We start from the raw sequence: 15,035 nt of genomic DNA, 5'->3' as shown, positions 1-15,035 counted from the left end.
AGGAAAGAGCAGCAAATAAAAGCAGATGAAGATTGCTTGGGTGGTGGGGAATGTGGTGACAGACCTGATAGACACAGTGGGAGACTCCTGAGATCAGGAGACCCAGGGCGGGGGGGAGGGGAGGAAGGGGGGATGGAGACAGGGGGGCCCGTGGTGGGGAGGTCACAAATGGAGGGACCCAGGACTGATTCAGCAGCAGCTTAAGGTGTTGTAGATATACAGGCCTGTATGTTGAGTGTCTCTCTGGGCCAGTGATGGCTCACAATGTTAAAGGCCAGGAAGTTAAGATATGGAGATGGAGGGTACACGTGACTGCGGCTGGTAGAACTTGGGCTGAGCTGGGTGACTGTCTCTGTTAACTGGATACAGTGTGGTGGGTACTGGGTGTTAGTAATAGTAGCTGTCCCAAGACTGGGATATAAACAGGTTTAATCTCACCCAGTATCGGCTGCAGTCCACTTCAGGAACAGGGGTTGTAGCTGTCACCGTCTCCAGCTAGTAGATTTGCAAGATTGCAAACTGTTTCATCCTCCACAGGGTTATTCAGTGTGCACATCCGTTGGCGGTCCCATGAGGGTAAGGATAGTACGGGGTAAGCCTGGAAGAGTACCATTGTTCATTGTCGCGATCTTGCCCGAGTCAGTTCTGTGACGTTAGCCCACTGTCAGCTGAAAGCAGGTCACAGGAGTGCAAACTGCGCTCCTGTGATCCATAGGAGAAGTACAGCCAAACAAGCTTTGGCTGTACTTCTCCTTTAATTGAACAAGCTGAAGTTAGAAGCTAATTGACTACCATGCACAGCTGCACCAGATTTCACACGCTCCAGTTTAGTAAATCAACCTCACTGTGTTGGATACACTCTCAAATCTAGAGCAGCGTAAACATGACCTGTTGCCCTCTTTTAGATGGTTAAAGTGGAAGTTCACCCTAATAATACAATCTCTAAATCTACTGGCATTCACAGTCTAAGACTAACCTATCTAGACCTGTAATGAAGAAATCTCTATACATACCTTTTCTGAAGTTGTTCAGGTCCAGTCTCCAGCGGTGGAAGCTTTGCAGACCGCTGGGAAATGAATGGGAAGTGACGTCCCCCATAGAGTTACTATGTAGTTTCCATTGTCACTGCCTCTCCTGCAGTGGCGGCCCTAGAGGGCGCATGGGTGTCGCCTCCCCTATCCATTTGTCGGGCCCTGATCTACATATCAGTGGTGCTGGACCATGGATTCCAATGCTGCAGGGTGTTTTCTTAAGCACCTGATTAGAGACAGAGGCTCCAATAGACTTAAAAAAAGGGTCAGCTCAGAGCGCAGAGCATTGCGCTCCGAGCCCACCCAGTTGTATGACGATAAGCAAATTAATTTTCGCTATTATCACACTAAAGTTCCTCCCCGCAAATCAGGAGGCAGGTCTGTGAGACCTGTTTCCCAATTGGTCAAAGCTTTGGCGGAAGAGGACACACACGGCGGAGGAAGCTGGAGGAGCGGACACCGGAGCCGCCGTGGCCACTGCCTACCTGCCAGGAGAGGACACCACAGCTCCGCCAAACGAGGGGGTAAGTGCCAGAACGTCCGCGGGGGGTTCTGTTTCTTTGTAGTAGCACCGCCAGGGGGGTTGTTGTTTGTTTGCCTCCCCCCCTAAAGAAGAACCCACCAGCCACCACTGCTCTCCTGTTCCCCTTCTCCACAGAGAAGCCACCTCTGACAGCTGGGAAAGGACTGGATAAGCTTCAGAAAAGGTATGTATAGCGATTTCTTCTTTACAGGGCAAGATAGGTTAGTTTTAGATTGGGGATGCCTGTAGATTTAGAGATTTTAGTATTAGGGTGAACTTCCACTTTAACTAGATTGTGCCATGCTATATTAACCCATTTTCAACCTGGCCCAGGAGCTTTCCCTTGACTGCTTGTGTAAAGCAGCTCAGCTTGGCTAAACATAATGCGCAGCTGGTAAGTGCTGTATATTTTGATAGTTTTGACCATTAAACCTCTGACTATTGTTGATACAAGAAGTCCAGATATATGTATACCAGGCATGTGGAATATACTGTTGTGAACTTTTCAGCCCAAACTGTACCCACAAGAGAACATGCATGCCCACTGAATAATTAGCTGCTAGTACAAGTATCCCAGGAAAGTCTAGCTATTATCATGCTTCTTATAAACTGCAACAAATCAGCATTTTTTTATTTATTTTGTAGATGCATTGCATCCCTTGGCCCAATCTTAAAGCTCCCAAGTTTTATCTTTTTTGCAAACAGCTTCAGCCTGGCTTGATGTAAGTACCTATAGCTGATATCCAGAGGGCCGATGGGGATGATCACTGTAGAAGTTTGTGCTATATACAGTAATAGCCACGGTCTTCTAGGTGCTAATTGCATCTGCAATACTGGCCGCAGAGGTTTACTTCCTCCGCACTGTCGCCATTGAGAGAAGCACCTTTTCAATGAAAACAAGGTTTTCTCCGATTGGACAAAGTATGAGGGGCAAATTTCACAGCCTCCACCTTGTCCAGTCAGAGAAAACCCTGTATTCACTGAAAAACATATAAGGTATTCCTTGAATGGGGACAATGCTGAATGAGGAACCCTTTGTGTTCAGTGTGCAGTGGGGAATCTGTTGGAGCAGCATCTCAAAGATCAGATCATGGCTTGCACTGTGTGGACTAATGCATCCCCAGTGCCCCCCCCCCAGACAGCAGATATGAATAGTTACATCAAGCCAAGCTGGACCAATGTAAATTTTTCACAAAAAAGTTAAAGTGTTACTAAACCCACAAAAGTAAAAATCAGTCTGTATATGCTGTAAAGCATGCTTTTTTCCTATACTCACCGTGGGGAGGTTAATCCTCTGCATTGTGTAAAAAGCCTGCTTGATCCTGTCTTCCCTGATCCTTCCCTTCTTCCACTGTCCCCAATCCATCCGCTGATAGTACAAAGCCTTGGGGGCACTCTGCACATGCTCAATTTGGTGTGTATTGCTAGAGAATTTTTTTTTTTCTTGGGAGAGTGCATGTGATCAGCACAGGGCCAATCAGCACTGTCCAGACGGAGAGTCAGTGATCCTACAGCCTCATAGGACAGTCAGAGAATGAAAACTCCTCCTACAAGCTTTAACCAGACACTGATAGAAGTCACCAAGACTGCTATACTGTATACTGCTGATAAAGAAAAAAAAAAGCATTTAGTAGTTTAATAATTGCATCTCCGTGTTCTGTGAATGCAGGGTCCTGGGTTTAGTAACACTGCAATTCCTAGAGTCCCACTTTAAATACACTAATTTATTTGTTTACATAAGCCTATTACTACTCATTGCCTATAAGGTGTGATTTTTATGGGAGCCTGGAGTTCAGTTTTAATTTCTGGGCTCATATTCTGCTGCCACTGGAGATGATACCAAAGGCTGTAGTATTTTTTAAAGCATTCTCTGCATGCCTCTCTCCATAAACTAAACAAACAGTCACTGAGTTTCAAACTACTGAGGGCAGCTGGATTGCGCCTGCACATCTCACTACCTTCTAATGTTTATGGCAGTCTTTTTACCTCCAGCCATTGTCAAACAAAATCAGTAATGAACATCTTGTATTCAGCTAGTAACTACACCTCTAATGCTTATTTGCAACACATAAATCTCCAAGCTGCACACTGCAGCTGTCAAACAGTACAGCAGTTATATATCTCATTATTGTAAAAAAACAAACAAAAAAAAAACAACATGTTAGAAAGTCAGAAGAATAATCCTATGTATTACATTTTTATTGCAAAACATTTTTTTATTAATTTTGAATTGGACATAACCGAACAACATTATTGCTGACAAAAAAGTTGTACATATTCAGTCAAATTAATAGATAAAACAGGGCAAAGGCAAAACATCATACACAGAAGGAATGTCATAGACACAGGACAAAGCAACAGGTTCGCTTAAAGAGAACCTGTCACCAGACCACTAATTTCAACAATATTCTACCTATATGAGCGCTTTCACGTGGGGCTGATTCCGTAACGATCAGAAGGGGATCTGTAAGACACGGACAGAGCCCATTCTGCTGTGTAGGAGGTCATGAGTAAACAGACTCCGCTGTCTGTTTCACGCCTGACTACTTACACTCCGCTTTCCTAAACAGAAGAGGACAGAGTCCTCTCCCATTTTTTTTTAGAGGGCCTGATCGGACCTGAAATTAGGGTGTAAACAGACACAAGTTCGTTGGACCAGATCAAAACGCCTGTATAAAAGGGGCCTAAAACTGTATGTGCATGTAGCATATTTTATGCATGTTATTTCCCTAAGCCTCCATTGTGTAAATGTCCAAAAGCACTGAGACTGCTGCTGGACGTGCCATCTTGGATATGATGTCAGAAGCACTAGGTGACTCAGAGCTGTGAGGGGCACACTATAGTATTTCTTTTTGCTCCTTTCCTGGCAGCTACTTAAGAGTGTAGAATCTGCAGAATGACTTGAAGGCTGCAGTCCACAAACGGTCAAAATTTAACTGAACTTGAGCAGTTCTGCGAAGAAGAGTGGGCAAATATTACAAAGACTAGATGTGCAAAGTTAGTAGAGACATATCCCAACAGACTAAAGACTGTAATTAAAGCAAAAGGTGGTCCAATGAAATACTGACATAAGGGGGGTGATATTTTTCCAACTCAGTGATGCTGTTTTTGAATGTTTTTTTAATTTTTTCTGACATGTTGGTGTTATGTTTCACTTGGATGTTATAAGCTGCACTGAGTAAATACAGCTGTATAAAACAAAAACTGTGTCTGCCTTCATTTTAGGCTGCAAAGCAACAAAATGTGATTATTTTAAAGGGGGACGGGTGATTCTTTTCTATACCCACTGTAGGTAGATGGGAGTTGGGCCATCCCAGAAAATAAATACACACTCTAAGAGGAGAGGGCTATGACATTGAGGTGGGAGGGTAACTCTGGCAATGCTAGGGAAATGACTCTTCCTAAAATGGTAGAATTCCTTTACAAGTTGAAAAGCCTTAGTGCAGGTGAGTAATGCCCTGTACACACGGTCGGATTTTCTGACGGAAAATGTGCGATCGGAGCTTGTTGTCGGAAATTCCGACCGTGTGTGGGCTCCATTGGACTTTTTCCATCGGATTTTCCGACACACTAAGCTTGAGAGCAGGCTATAAAATTTTCCGACAACAAAATCCGATCGCGTCAATTCCGACCGTGTGTGGACAATTCCGACGCACAAAGTGCCACGCATGCTTACAGTAAATTCCGGGACGGAACTGCTCGGTCTGGTAAAATTAGCGTTCGGAATGGATATAGCACTTTCGTCACGCTGCAATGTTTTAAATAATTTAATGCAGCGCACTCTGTTCTTCTTTATAATGCTAGAAGAATGCTAGAAGAATGAAGTATTTTTGCTGCTCATATTCACACAGACTTCTCACAAACTTCTTTCTTTATTATTTATCGTGATTTCATCAATATAATATTTTTATTTGTCACATCTACCGAAAAAATATAATTTTTTTGATGTTTTTAGATTAAATAATTATTATTTTTTTTTTTTAATGCCTGATCTTGTGTTTTAATTTTTTTTTTTTTCACTCCAGAATAGTTTTGGGTGTGTTTTGTGGGTCAAGTTACCACAACACGATTATTATCTTGTATTATTTAATCTCAAGGAGATTGTTTGGTGTTGGTGTCTCTTCTTAATTTCACATTTTATTTTTGAAATATACCTGCCTCCTCACAAACAAACTTTCCTTTTTGAAGGAAAACACACATAGGCGAGTATAATAAATCAAACCAAAAATGTATTAAGGGCTCATAACCAAACAAAGAGGGAGGCAACGCTGGAGAAACAGCAGAAATTGGCGAAGCCTTTGGCCCCCAGGGCACACATCAATTATTTTACTGCAAAATTGGTGGCCTGAGGAGTCCATATATAAGGGAGTACAATCTGGTTCAGAAGTCCAAGAAATCATGAACAGCAGCAGAGGACATGTATGTCCCCAGGCTGTGGTCATACAACAGCCTGCATCTTTTGCCAGACCAGACTGAACCCAGGTCATCACTCTCTGGTCTTCCTTAGACGCTTCCTTCATGGCTGTGGCTCTGGTGTTGGAGGTGTGGCAGGAGGAGAAAGAGGACCTGTAGGAGGAGGAGGAGGACCATGGTTGAGCTCACAAATGTGGCTTTGGCTTGTGAGTTGGCCCCTCAACCCCTTATGTAGTGCTTGTAAAATGATAAACTCACATAAGAGGTGTTGGCCCTCCTCCATTTCCATAATTTTGCAGGCTACTATGTCAGCAAAGTCCTCTTCAACACTGTGGGGGGTTCTGAGGGCCACAGTAGCCTTCCAAAAAAGGCCAATTGCTGCCTCCTCCAGGTTACTCCTCTTCCTGCCACTTTTTTTGGAAGGCGGAGGGGAGGGACCTGGGTATCGGGCAGGCTACTAGGCCCGGCCACCTCCTGGCTGAGACTTTCCGGTGTATGAAAATGGGACATAGTTTTAGTTTTTGGTTCTTCAATCACAATCATAAATTAGTAATCCAAACTAACATAGATTTAACATCATTAATTTGACCAACAGAAATATTTAGAAGAATGCTACACCTGGCTCAAGCTGGGCTCCTCTACATGTTGCTGCCTGGAAGGCCCAGGTTGGGCGTCAGAAGCCTCAGCTGAGGTGGAAGGAAGCGTGGAGAGTGCTGGCCTGGGTTCAGTCTGACCTGCCAGAAAATGCAGTCTGTCATAGTACCACAGCCTGGGGACATAAATGGCATCTGCAGCTCCTGATCTCAGGGAATCCTGGACCTTCTTGTGCTCCCTTAGATAAGTGCTCCTCATGCCACCAATTAGGATCTTCAAATAGGTGATGTCTGTCGTGGGGATCACCGACTTCACAAATTCCAGCAATTTATCCAGCGCTGCCTTCCTTTTTGTTTGATTCTTATAGTGTGGGTGGTTTACCTGCCACAGACAGGGCAGCTCCCTGAACATATCAGTGAATGTGGGGATAAAGTCCTGATCATCCAATATATCCATTTTCTCTGCAAGACACAACACAAGACAAACCCTAATGTCAGGCTAAAGTCTCCTAATCTTGTCCCAATATAGGCCTCACTCTCTAAGCAGTATAGGCCCAAGTTTAAATGTTACCTTCGTTATCACGATCGGCGCTTCCGATAATCCTTCCTCCGCTCACAGATCGCACGTGTTACGCTTTATATACACTGCGCATCTCCTTTGTGGAGATGGTGGAGATGGTCGACATACTGAAGAGGGCCGACTATGATGGGAAGTATGGACCTTACCCCAACCCCAATGTCAGAAAGGCTAAGGTCATGACTAAAGTTGTGAAGAGTCTGCACCATAATTTTGGGGTACGGCGATCCAAGGATCAACTGAGGAAGCGGTGGTCAGACCTCAAAATCAGGGAGCAGGATCAGTATAGAAAGATCAGGAGAGTGCTGCAAAAAAGTAAGTAGTTGTCCTGTGTTCCTATTCTTTCTTTTTATTACATTTGTGCTGCTCCATTTGCTTTTCTTTACTGTTGTACAGTTTAAAATGGCAACTTTCATGTTCATAGACACATTATTCGTTCGTAGAAAACATTGTTCGTTTGGCCAATAAAACACCATGTTTTGTCCAGATGCATTTCAATATATTTTTTCTGGCCTACTTCTCTTAAAATAATTTTGGTGTCTAGATGGGTTTGTAACTAGAATGAAATGCTAACTAGATTCTGTGTAAGAAGAGGACACTCAGCAGCTGTTTACACATCTGGACGCTGGAGCACTAGTGTGGGACAAAAGAACACCCTTTTTATTAGGGGGCCCACACAGGTGCTCCAGTGTATACTATAGGGGTGACTCCATCTGTGAAGCTTGTACAAAACACGTTAATATTCAAGCTTGACAAAGTGAAAAAATATTTCTTCATCTTGGAACTCTGCCAAAACAGACAATTGTACCCCACTTCCAAGCAATGTTTCATATTCCTATTTCTGTCATAAAATATCTGTGTGCTAAGTATACCTATTTTTGTTCACATAGGGGAGAAAAGACTTGGAGGACACCACTCATCAGAGGAGACAACAGACCCCCCCACCTCATGAAGAAGTGGAAATCCCACAAACACAAGTGGAGGAGGAGGAGGGAGATGTGGTAGAAATTGTCACCACAACAGGTGAGTGCGACCTCAGGTAAGAGATGGATGCCGGCATATTTATAATACATGGTGTGGTTTTTTTCTATATTTTTAGGTGATCATGATGTTGTTGATGAAGGTCATTTCACCAGTGAAAGTGCCCAGATCCTCATCGGGGAGATCATGGGGTGTAATAGGGACTTGGAAAACATCAAGCAAAACATCAATGATGTTCAAAACAAAATGAAGAACATCATTGATGTTTTAGGGAGAGTTTAAAACCCCTCGAAATCCCTAATTATTTCTGTTTTTTTTTGCCTGAAAATTTTGTGCACATTTTTTGACAAATTCTCGAAAAGCCAAATTTTGAAGATGCACACAGTGTGTCAACATTGCTATCTGCCATCATGGGAGATCAATGTATGTCTTTTTGATGGTGCAACCCCTTCCTCAATAATAAAGTAGCTGAGAGGAAGGGGTTGCACCCACAAAACACGGCTATTGATCCCCCATGATGGCAGCTAGCACATGTTGACATTCGGCAATTTGTGTGCATCTTCAAAATTTGGCTTTTCCAGGGGACACTTCACCCCATCTGCTGAACGCAATATCAAACACAGTTTATAAATACTCATGTCTGATATTGCCTTCAGTTTTTACAAAAGTTGAACTTTGTAAGTTCCAGATTTGTGTATTTCTTGTTGATTTTAAACATGCCTGTTTTACCTTAAAAGGAACTTTCTACTTTTAATGTGACCTAAAAATTTGTTATACATCAAACATGTTGGTTTGTTTTAAAAAACCTTTTATAAATGCACATGTGATTGTGCTTGGATTAAAAAGATTGATAATCAACAATGTGTGGCTTCTTCTTTCAATGTTCAAAAGCATTTTTTGTTGTAAAATTGGTGTTTTCAGTGACAATGGGGGTTATTTACTAAAGGCAAATCCACTTTGCACTACAAGTGCAGTTTCTGTGCAGTCTCAAGTGCACTTGTAGTGCAAAGTGTATTTGCCTTTAGTAAATAACACCCAACAGTGCTTTATAATTTTACACAATCACGCCATTTTCAGGACTCCCCAAATTTCAGTCATGGTCAATTAAAAGAAAGACAAGCAGTAAATCTAAGCAAATATTTGTTCAGTTAAAAAAAATGTATCTAAAAAATGTCCCAGACATTGTCTGGCATATTGATGGCCCCCCTACCCACAAAGTATTCCATGTATCTTAGACGGACCTCGCGGGCACTCTGGGGGGGCAAGCCAGGACGGCCAGTTTTAAGTGCCGTCAGGGTTGGTTCATTGAGATTAATTACAGATTCAGGCCCAACTGAGCCAGCATAGTTCACAGAATTTCTCCTTAAAAAGTTGTGGAGAACACAGCAAGCCAGGATGATGTGATCGAGTTTATATTCCGCCATGTGTAAGAAATAGGCAGAACCGGCTGGCCATTATTCCAAATGTGTTCTCCACCACTCTTCTGGCTCTGGCCAGCCGGTAATTAAAAACCCTCTGGTCCGGGGTGAGGGTCCTCATAGGGAATGGCCGCATAAGATGGTCCCCTAGCGCAAATGCTTCATCCGCAACTAAGACAAATGGGAGTCCTTCCGCATTGTCTTCTGGAGGTGGCAAGTCCAAGCTGCCATTCTGGAGAGGCCTGTAGAACTCCGCGTGGGCGATGACTCCACCATCTGACATCCGGCCATTCTTCCCCATGTCCACATACAGTAACTCGTAAGTAGCCGACACCACCGCCAACATCACAATACTATTGATCCCCTTGTAGTTGTAATAGTAGGACCCTGAGTTGGGTGGTGGGATGATGTGGACATGTTTTCCATCAATTGCCCCTCCGCAGTTAGGAAAGTCCCACCGCTGGGCAAAGTGGGAGGCCACAGTCTGCCATTCCTGTGGGTTGGAAGGAAACTGTGGAGTCAAACAAGAAAAATAAATTAATCATTTTGCACAAAAAACATGGAAAGCTGATTAAACACAAACATTCTTGGCCAACATCAGTATAACATTTATTTTAGGGAGTATTTAAAGACAAAGGTGTAAGGTCCACCTATCAGATTCCTCCCCCTCTCATGGGCCATTTTATAAAGTTTATATAGGGGGGAGATGTTTTGGACAGGTACACCTCTCCACTTCATTGAGAGATGAATGCCTAAATAATGTGTATTACTTTGGCCAGCCCCTCCTTACTTACACTATTGGCAGCCCACTGGACAGGTAAGAAGTGTCATAATACAAATATATAAATACACACTGTACACATTTTAGCACATTTTTACATTCTGCAATTACCTATCAAGATAATATTGGGATACAAAAACTTAAAACAGTACCATTTGAAAGTATTCAGGCAGGCCCTTGCACTACATGCTTTGGTGAAATCATCCATAAATATGACCACAAAAGAGGTGGGTATAGAGTGTATGGGTTTGGCAAAGTCAGCAGATAGAGGATTGAGGATAGATAAAGGATTGGTATCAGCTGAGTTAGCAGTTGGGGGGAGGGAGGGTTCCAAGTGATTTTGGGATCCAAAAAAAAAGCCTCTGGCACTCTGCCTGAATTTCAAGCACAAATCACATTTTTACACATTTTAGGGGTTGTTTAGGGTAAAGCACTACTATGGAGCTGACAAAATACCTTGTTAAGTGACTACACGAGTATAGGCCCAGGAGAGCATGCTGGGGAGGTAAGTGAAGGCAAATATGTATGAAGGACAAAAAAAATTACATAAAAATCCAGCATGCATGAGGACAAAGGTGACCTTGACAGCATATTACAATCATGGTAATTAGGGAATGAGGAAAGAAATACAATATATTAACAAACATTAAATACAATAAAATGTGATGTTAAAGGATAAAAATCTTACCTTCATATACTCCTTCTGCAGGAACTGGATGATGGCAGAACAGGTCTCGGGGATAATGATCCCCAGAGCCTGGGGGAGATGCCTGTTGACAACTTGAGGTCCTGCAGGCTTCTCCCCGTCGCCAAGTACCGCAGGGTGGCGACTAGCCTCTGCTCCAGAGTGATGACTTGCCTCATGCAGGTATACTGCCTGCTGATATAAGGGGTCAGCAATGCCAACAAACGGTGAAATATGGGGTCCGTCATCCGGAGAAAGTTCCTAAAATCGTCAGGATTATTCTCACGGATCTCACGGTGCAAAGGCATGTGACAGAACTGGTCATGCTGGAGCAACCAATTCTTGGTCCATGAACTCTTCCTCGCCCTATTCATGGACTGGGCTTGTATCAAAGTAAGGACCCCAACACCAAGCCCCCGCACAGCACAAACTCTTTGATGAGTACGTACACGCAACATGGCTAGAAAACGGTCGGCTGCTCAGAACGAAGTAACAGAACGCACTGAAGAACATCAAGGCCTGTGAAGATTGATCTGAAAATCAATAACGAACGAACAAGAACAAAATGACAAAGTCAATGGTAACTCGCTGCATGCACTGAAGACCAGATACAAACCCACAAGCACAAACTGAAGAGCAGAAATACGATCTGAAAACCACGAGTCTGAAAAAGCGCGAATCGTCTCTCACCAAACCTTTACTAACAAGAGATTAGCAAAAGGAGCCCAAAGGGTGCCGCGCTTGGTACTGAACTGCCCTTTTATAGTCTCGTCGTACATGGTGTATGTCACCGCGTTCTTGACGTTCGGAAATTCCGACAACTTTGTGCGACCATGTGTATGCAAAACAAGTTTGAGCCAACATCCATCGGAAAAAATCCATGGATTTTGTTGTCGGAACGTCCGATAAATGTCTGACCTTGTGTACGGGGCATAAGAGATGTTTATGGAAAAGAAAATGCTGCAAGTGTTTTAAGTATTTGATTTTTCTGTGCTTTTGGGCTTGTTCACACAGCCAATTACTGCGCTGTGTAGGTCTGTGTTTTGCAGGCACGGATATGCAAGTATGCAACCGCTACTCAACCGCTGCGTCCCACTGTGACATCTGTGTTGGTGCGCATCACAATGTGACACCTGTGTCCCAATGTGACATTTGTGTCGGTAGACACCTATGGGGCTGCTGGCATGGGGAGCATGCAAAACACGTGTGCATCCCTGTGCCAGCAAAACTTGGCACTGCATGCCCGTGTGATCGAGTGCCCGTGTGATCGAGCCCTTTATCTAAAATCCTTTAATTACATTATTTCCCATACTCGTGTATCGGAGTGCCCATTTACCGCACCCTGCTCAGATGCTGGCACAGGTCCCTTTAACTCCTTTTCCCACAACTGCCTGGGTTCCTGGACATTTCCAAGGAAGATAAGTTTTTCAACTTCCTTCCCTCAGCAATAGGGGTGAGGGGAGCGTTTGGTCCAACCCAAGTTCAGACCCAACTTAGAGTAAAGAAAAGGAAAAACGAAACACTGTTTGTAGAGAGGTAAAGAATCCACTGACTCATCTGTGAGGTGTGGTTGTGCTTTCAATGGTTAGCATAAATTAAACTGAGATAGTGAAACCGCACTATCAAAAAGAAAAGCACCATAAACTAAGCAGTTTGATTCAAATAATTTATTAGTTGAAATCTGTATCAATGACAGACTTCCTAAATGAGACACCTTTATAATAGAAAACATAAAACATGTACAAAACATTGTTAAAAAGACAATCCGGATTGTCAGTCCACATGCTGGAAATTTTACGATAAAGATAATTATCTCAGATATCAAAAAACTATGGGAATTCCCGTTACTAATAAAGTGCACACTGAGTAAAGGTAACAATTGCCAAATTTGTATTGAAGACAAAGGGATATCTTTAATCACCAAGATCAAGCTCATAAATCACCAAAAATTGTAGTCCAAACTAGACACTGATTATCAATCTTGATGGAAGTAACTCGGTGTATAGCAGAGTAATATCTCCTTATAATCATGTGTATTATAATTGGTCAATGATTTATAGCAACAAGTATTTCCTCAATATAGATAGAGAATGGTTGTGACAAACTGCAGTAAATGATACAATAATCAAAGAATGTTGCAGTTATGTAGTACAAACCATTCATTAAGGATTTCACAGTGAAGGTATCAGTAAATACTAGATCCTTAATTGAAAAGGGTTGAGGATTAAGAACAGCTGATGTTAAATCTTGATTTAATTTTCAAGACAGCAGATTTTTTTGTTTTAATAGATACAGGTCACAGTATCTGTAGATGTATCAACTTCACAGTGGCTAGAGTAATTTATCATCGTTTTTCCAGTCAAATCTCAGCAATTCAGCGTTATTTGAAACAGTATGAATGGCTAATTGCCAGAAAAAGTACTCACTGTTACAATGAAGATGGGGTTCAATGAACCAATGATTGGATCTGATGGATCTGATGGTTTTTCAATCCTTCAGAGTTATCCTCACATAAAGTTGCTGCAAAAGAGGTTTTTCTAGGGAATAGTGGTTACAATCCTTTTGTCAGTGCCCAGTGTTGCTCTATGAAGCCAGAAACAGAGCAGGCTGGCCGGCCTATCTTAAAGTCCTTTTTTAGAGATCTTGCGGCTCGTCACTTGATTGACGCATTTCGTCCTCCAATCAGAGGACTTCTTCAGAATAGGGAGGGGTTATGCAAATGCTCCTTTATCTTCATAGTTCAGACTTCAATGAGCTCCCAATTAAGCTGATTGTCATCATGTTTTTCCACTTAAGTCAAATGCATACAGATTAGGCATCAATAGTGGTGAACAGTTTAGCATGCTCTTGAATGAGTGATAATGCCATCTTTTGGCCAAACTTCATATCTCACTAAGCGAATTTAATCTCTCCAAAGAGATTAAAGAACCTTTGAGAATTATTTTATCACCTTCAAAGGTTGTGTCAATCTAAACTGGCAACACCAGAGACCCAGTAAAATAAGATTTGAGAATATAGTTAATAGAAAAAGAAAGAGAAGAGAGAAAGAAAAAGAAAATAAAGCAAATCTGAAACAGCATAGTAAATGGTTGTTTGATGATAAAGTAGAGGTTCATTTAACAAAAAGTTAAATTAGTAATGCTTCCATCTTGTGGTCAATACCCATATTGCTTTTATTCACCAGGTTTTCCTTGCAATAAAAATCATTTAAATATATATTATTGATCTCATGATATGGACTAAAAATTATTACATGATAATGGCAAAAAAACAAACAATAATTAGCAAGGAAGATCGGAAGAAAGAAAAAGTAGTTCAAAGAGAATGATTTTTTATAGTCGTAATGAAACAAACATTTCAAAGTTCAATTGTCAAGAAATATTTTGAAATTGCACTCAGTGTTCAGGCCATTCGGTGTTAAAGAGGGAGTCCACCTAAAAAAAAAAAAAAAAAATATATTAAGAGCCAGCAGCTACAAATACTGCAGCTGCTGACTTTTAATAAATGGACACTTACCTGTCCTGGAGTCCAGCGATGTCGGCAGCCGAAGCCGATCGGTTGCTCGGCTCTCGGCTGCCGCCGCCATTCTCTGTGAGGGATTTAGGATGTGAAGCGTTGCGGCTTCACTTCCCGCCCTAAGCTGTCCCCGCTATCTCCTGGGACCTGTGTGTTTCCAAGGAGACAGCGGGGGGGGTGTGGGAAGGGGCGTGACTCCCACGGGAGTCTATTCCAGGAAGTGGGTGCAAATACCTGTAGTAGACAGGTATCTGCACCCCCCCTCCCCCCTGAAAGGTGCCAATTGTGGCACCGGAGGAATCAGATGAGCGGAAGTTCCACTTTTGGGTGGAACTCCACTGCTATTTAAATTGTATATCCAGAATTTTTCTTTTTGTAATAAGATTTTATCAAAGTCACCTCGTCTAGGGGGAAGATCTAGTACAATGATTCCTTTTACTTTCGGGCTGTCAGTTTTTCCTGCATGATAATCTTTGAAATGTTGTGCTAGTAGATTCTCTCTTTCCTTATTCTCTTC

The sequence above is a fragment of the Aquarana catesbeiana genome, linkage group LG03, assembly GCF_042186555.1.
Source record: "Aquarana catesbeiana isolate 2022-GZ linkage group LG03, ASM4218655v1, whole genome shotgun sequence".
In the NCBI taxonomy this organism is placed as follows: Eukaryota; Metazoa; Chordata; class Amphibia; order Anura; family Ranidae; genus Aquarana; species Aquarana catesbeiana.
This window is presented reverse-complemented; position numbering follows the sequence as displayed.